Source organism: Mesocricetus auratus, unplaced genomic scaffold (genome assembly GCF_017639785.1).
Source record: "Mesocricetus auratus isolate SY011 unplaced genomic scaffold, BCM_Maur_2.0 Super-Scaffold_100008, whole genome shotgun sequence".
Taxonomy (NCBI): Eukaryota; Metazoa; Chordata; class Mammalia; order Rodentia; family Cricetidae; genus Mesocricetus; species Mesocricetus auratus.
The window spans coordinates 6,140,685-6,146,684 of record NW_024429192.1 but is presented as its reverse complement, the minus strand read 5'-3'; the positions used below and the strand labels follow the sequence as shown (position 1 = coordinate 6,146,684).

At 49.9% G+C, this 6,000-nt stretch overlaps 1 long non-coding RNA gene and 1 other non-coding gene across 2 annotated transcripts; both read right to left on the bottom strand.

The window, feature by feature from the left end:
- Nucleotides 1-2,216: 2,216 nt before the first annotated feature.
- Nucleotides 2,217-3,847, bottom strand: LOC121141746. Its single transcript, XR_005878685.1, has 2 exons — nt 3,604-3,847; nt 2,217-2,770 (listed from the first exon to the last, which is right to left on the bottom strand). It is a non-coding gene; the product is annotated as an uncharacterized LOC121141746 (long non-coding RNA).
- A 309-nt stretch (nt 3,848-4,156) lies between these two features.
- Nucleotides 4,157-4,315, bottom strand: LOC121142093. Its single transcript, XR_005879105.1, has one exon. It is a non-coding gene; the product is annotated as a U1 spliceosomal RNA (small nuclear RNA).
- Between the last annotated feature and the right edge of the window lie 1,685 nt (nt 4,316-6,000).

Below are 6,000 nucleotides of genomic sequence, written 5' to 3'. Positions count from 1 at the left end.
CTCCTAGAAGTGCGACCTCCTATCCTAGACAGCCATTCGCTCTAACTAAGGGAACCTCGCCGGTACTTCAGCGTGTCATAGCAGGTGGCCTACACTGTGTTCTGAAGAGGACCCTGGGCCATCCTCAGCTATGACCCCACCTTCCTATGCATCTAGTCTTTCCCTAGCTTAGTGGGTCTGCTTCAGGAGGGCGACCTTACCCAGCTAGGATCCCGTCACCTTCATCAGTTGTCCAGGAGAAGGGCCACTCCTAGGGGGTGTTACGGTGTAGAGTCCTCTAGATTCTAGGGGAATCTCTTTTGTCTCTTCGTCTGGCCCCAGCTGGGAGACGCCCCTGCGCATGCCACCATGTCCTCAGCTACCAGCTTAGCTTCCTCCTAATTAGGAGTTGTCTCTTCAACTCCGCCACTCCACCTCCTGGCCAGTGCACTGTGGCGGTCCCTAACAGGGTTCCCAGGCCATCCTTGACCATGATGGACTGAAATTGATCCTTGATTACATCCTAACGAGTGTCTCATCTAGTGCTGTGGTGCTGTGCTTCACCCCTTCCAAGGGCTTGGCTCCCCCCTTCCCAGAGACAGGACTCTTCAGGGTCCTGTGACTCACACACCACATACCTCTGCCGTGTCACTGCGAACTAGCCGGGGCCATTACTGGCAGTGAGGTCACCTACTCTAAGAGCTTGTCCAGAGTCTGGATAAGGAACACCCAGTTACAATTCCAACCCAGCCCACATGGTACACACACATTCATTCATGTGGGCAAACACACATACATGAAAACCAGCCCACATGGTACACATACATTCATTCGGGCAAACATACATACATAAACCCAGCCCATGTGGTGCACATTCATTCATGTGGGTATACATGCATATATGTAAACCAATACATTCTCTTCTAAAAATGGCTATCTCAAAAAGCAAAATTGATGCTGGGAGGTGGTGGCGCATGCCTTTAATCCCAGAACTCAGGAGACTGAGGCAGGGGGATCTCGGTGAGTTCAAGACCAGCCTGGTCTACAGAGCCAGTTCTAGGACAGCCTCCAAAGCCACAGAGAAACCCTGTCTCAGAAAAAAAATAAAACAAACCACAAAACAATAACATGGTAAAACAGCACAGTTATAACAACATACTAGACCGTTCTTCTAGTGTAGTCTTTTGCTCGCAGAACACCCTGTTGAGCTGTACCTACTCCCCTGGTGAGATGACGTAATGCCTAAAAGGGGACCTGAGGTGAGGTGACTGGTGTAGCATGGTGATGTAATGTTAGGTTACATCTTAGGGTTCCTTGACACCTCGCTGTATGACCCTTACTGCAACAATCCATTTGATAACCAAATAGCAACAAGTGACCAGTGCAGTGTCCTGCGTGGGACACATTGACTGGTCAAAGGGATGAAACAGATGATCTTGTGTTTATCCCACTACTTAGAATATCATGCAAATGGAAACATGAATTGTGCTTTTCCTCCTGAAAACACAGGCGTCAAACCGTGGACATGCACACGGCACAAATGGCCATATAGTGTGTTCATGGTTCCAAAGTGCTCTCCAATTAACTCTAAATACAGGAATGGGTTACAACATTAATTTGCTCTTGTCTCTGGGGGTCAAGGTCCAGCTGATTTCCATAGGTATTGACCAAGCTAATCCAAGAGGGTGTCAGGGCTACTCCCCTCAACCTTTCCCAGAAGCCTCAATTCTAGCAGGAGCCTATACAAAAGGAGACTATGCCCAGGACTTACCAGTGGAGCAGTTAAAAGGATTCAATAAAGAAAGCTGCTATTCCAACCAGGCGGTGGCGGCGCACACACCTGTAATCCCAGCACTCAGGAGGCACAGGCAGGCAGGTCTCTCAGTTCGAGGTCAGCCTGATCTACAAAGTAAATTCCAGTACAGCCAGGGCGGTTACACAGAGAAACTCTGTCTTGGAAAACAAACAAGGAAGGAAGGAAGGAAGGAAAAATGAAAGGAGAGGAGAGGAGAGAAGAGCTGCTGTTCAATAAACTCTCTCACTGCCAACACCTCCTGACTGGCCAGCTTTTCCCAGGTGTTGGTTTCCCCGCTGCCTTCTTGAGGCCAAGAAGATGAAGCCATGTTCCCTGATTATTGTACAAGGATTCATTAAGAAGTGCAGCAAATCCTTCCCACCTTCCCTTGCTCTAGGTCTCCAGGCCAGAAGAGAGTGTAACCCTTCTACACCCGCTTAGATTTTCTGTTGTTTTTGTTTTAATTTCCCCCCTCTCAGTTCTGGAGAACCCAGGGCACAGCAGACAAACGCCCTACCACTGGGCCACACGCCCAGGACTTCCCTCCTTAGTCAAGCCTGACTTTCAGTGAGTTAACAGCGAGATCAGTGCCAGCCCGGGATGCATATTCTTGCCAGGTCATGGCCTTTAGAGTTGAGACAGGGAAGGCGGCGTGGTGGGCAGCCAGGGACGCTGTTTGGGTGCCGAGGGACGGTCCGCAAACCGAAAGCGAACCATCCAGGGGAGAAGTGCTGGGACAGTGGCCCTCTGCCGCCCGCCCGTCAGTCAGAGTGACCTCTGCAGTGGGGTGCTTAACAGTTTGCAGCTGTCTACGACCTACCCCCAACATGGGAGCACATTTGCTGGCTTCCTGCGCTGCGGAGAAACACCTGAAGCAGATCAGCCCACAGGAGGGAAAGTTCAAGTTGGCTCACAATTTCAAGGGTTGAGATCCGAGGCTGGTCAGCCCCGTTTCTTCAGACCAGTAGTGACAAACTTCATGGCAGAAGTTCCTGGCTGTGGAGACAGAGAGAAACAACACTGGAGTTCACTGGAAACTTCAATAGCGTGCCCCAATAACCTATCATCAGGCCTTACAGCTGTGCCAACTCTTGGGATTCCTGCCATTTTTGTCCTAAACTACTGAGTTTGTGGCCACACGTCACAGCAGCAATAGGGAACCAACGGAAGACTCCTGAACGGGCCCAGTCAGGCCTCACAGTATTCACTGTTGAGGGCCATGGTTCACTCATCCCTGAATTGGGGGCTCCCAGGCTGACTGCCTGCCATGCCAGGCATTCTCGATGGGAGGAATGAGGCCTCCAGAGGGGTCTCAGTAGGACCCAAAGCCCTATGGAAGGCTCTCCCTTTCCTGGGAAGTACTCAGGGCGAGTCTTTTTACTTGTGGCTTGGATTACACCCGCCTCAATGTGGCAACCCAGTCTGCCTCCAGAAAGCCTAACTGGCAACTCTCAAGGGGTTGTAGCAGGAAATGAGTTAGACTCAACTCATGCAGTGCATTTACGTCGGAGCAACGCAGGCAGCCACTGCCACTTCCTAAACAAGCTACATGCAATCAGACACGGGTGGGGGGAGGCTGTCCATTCCCAGCAACTCTGCTCTGTGGATATTCTCACACATCGGCACACTCAAGGCCCAAGAATTGTCCCAAACATGCGCACATGTACACATACCACAGACGCACACATGTGTATGCACACACACACAAACCCACACATGTACTCACAAATGCACACCCACATCTACACACATGCACACAGGAGAGGCTCTCGGCCAACAAATAAACAAGACACAGGAAGCAAGAGTCACAGAGGTTCAGGCTGTTTTACCTTGTTACAGGGACTGCGACTTATATAATACTAAGGCCCAGTCGCTAAGGCCATAGCCTGGGGGGAGTTCTGTTCCCCCCAGATAATGGCTCTGTTGCTGCCACTAAAAGTTGACTTAACTAAATCTCTACCACTCCAATAAAACTCAGATTCAAAGGCTAGGGTGAAAACCTGTGAGCTCAGAGAGTTAGAGTAGCAACTGGCTAACTTTCTCTCTTCACTGGAGTCCGGAGAAGCCACTCCCTTCCACAATACCCCAACTAAAAAATTTTTTAAAAAACCATGCTAAGCCCCTCCCTGCTACTTCCTGTCAACCAGTTGCTAAGCCCACCTCGTTGCGTCCAGGTTAATTTTATTTAATTAAGGAAAATGCAACACACCTTTACATAGCTAACAAACGCAGCTTGAATAAATGCAACACATCTTCGCCTGGTTAAACAAATACTCCACAACAGGTGCAGACGCATCCCTCAAGAACACAGTAACAGTAGTCATGTCAAAGCATGCATCTGGGGGGGAAGATTTAAATGCTTTTTCGATTTCTTAGCACTTCTTGAAGAGGCCAAATGCCACCCCCACTACCACAAAGCATGCAGCCCAGTTTCCCCCATTTGGGAGTGTCAGAGGGGTCAACACATCTTGTGCACAATGGATAAGGCTTGCCCTGGAAGATCACCTTCATAGCCATGGGGTCTCCCTGCCAGGTTAGGGCCAAATATATATTCTTAAAACAAAGGGCGTCGCAACGGTCCAGGTATGGGCAATACTAGAAAGGATCTGAATGGATGTTTGCAAAGAGAGCTGGGATGATCATCTTTAGCCAGTAGAGTAGATAAGGTGAAACTCTTGGTTTTTTATGGGGTTGGTGAAAAATTGTTGAAGAGGGCTGAAGAAATGGCTCAGCAGTTAAGGGCACTGGATGCTCTTGCAAAGAACCTTGGTTTGATGCCAAGAACCCACTTGGGCAGCTCACAGCCATGGATCTGATGGCCTCTTCTGAGCTCAGTAGGCACCAGGCCTGCACATAGTCCACAGACACACATGCAGGCAAAACACTCAGACATGTAAAATAAAATAATTTAAAAAGAGAATAACTGTTGAAGAATCAGGCATCTATGAGGTGGGCCAGGTAGTTACTGGAAGTGGGTTTTTTTGGTATGTCGTGGGGCCAGTGAAGACATGCAGTGTAGAGTCACTCCCATGGAAGATGAAATTGACACAACTGAATAAAACGACTGTGCTATATGCAAGAGGGGGCTGGGAACCTGAATTTTCCTGATGGACACAGTATTCATAAGACTGAAAACTCCCTGGCCGGGCGGTAGTGGCGCACGCCTTTAATCCCAGCACTTGGGAGGCAGAGGCAGGCGGATCTCTGTGAGTTCGAGGCTGGGCTGGACCGACAGCCTCCAAAACAATACAGAGAAATCCTGTCTCGAAAAAACCAAAAAAAGAAAAAAAAGAAAAGAAAAAGACTGAAAACTCCCCCAGACAGAAGACTCAGGACAGTTCGAAAGGAAGACCCACAGGCCCTGCTTTCCATCATAGCTTTGAGTGAGACTCAGCGGAGTAAGGTCTCAACACAGGACTGAGAGAATGGAACCATTTGTCACTCCAGATCTGCGGGTGGCACCCGCAGTGACTCAGGCTGGTCAGTCTGCCGCCCCCCTGCTCTTCTCTGTGACTTACAGTAACCCACACTGCACGGAGCCTGGAGTCTGTCCGGAACAACGGCTCTAATGTGCTTAACTGCCAGGCTCTTCCTGGAACATTACAGGATCTCATATTTTACACACACACACACACACCATCTTAATCTTCCTAGAATTCAGATGAATCTGAAGTTCTCCGAACCAACAAAACCAAGAGATTTCATGGCACACGTCCTCTCCTGAGAGCCCAAGCAAGCCAAACCTCAGGTCTTCCACTGAGAACTCCAGCAAGAAAACTGCCCGGAGACCGACAGGAGGGAATTTGCTCTTCCCTGCAGGTTTCATTTGAATCTGAGCTTTCCCGCTGCACGCTCATGCTTTAAACTTGGCCACCAGATGGTGGCGCTAATTCAGGAGCCAAGGAACCTTTGGGAGACAGGGCCTCGCTGGCAGAAGTGGCTCCCCAGGGTTGGGTGTTGGAAGGTTTCACCTGTCCCTGGTTCCTTCCTTGCTCTCAGGTCCTCCGTGACAGCCTCCACTCCACACTCCTGCTGCTGAGCTGTCCCTGCTGTGATGGACCCAAACTCTCTGAAACCGTGAACAAAAACAAGCCGTTCCTTAAGGAAGTTGGAACTGCAGAGGTCACTGGCTTCTGTGCCAATGTCCCTGAGCCTGAACCTGAAAAAACAGGTTGCCAGCAACAAACCAAGCCTTCATTCACCCAGGGGTCATCGGGGTCCTGCTT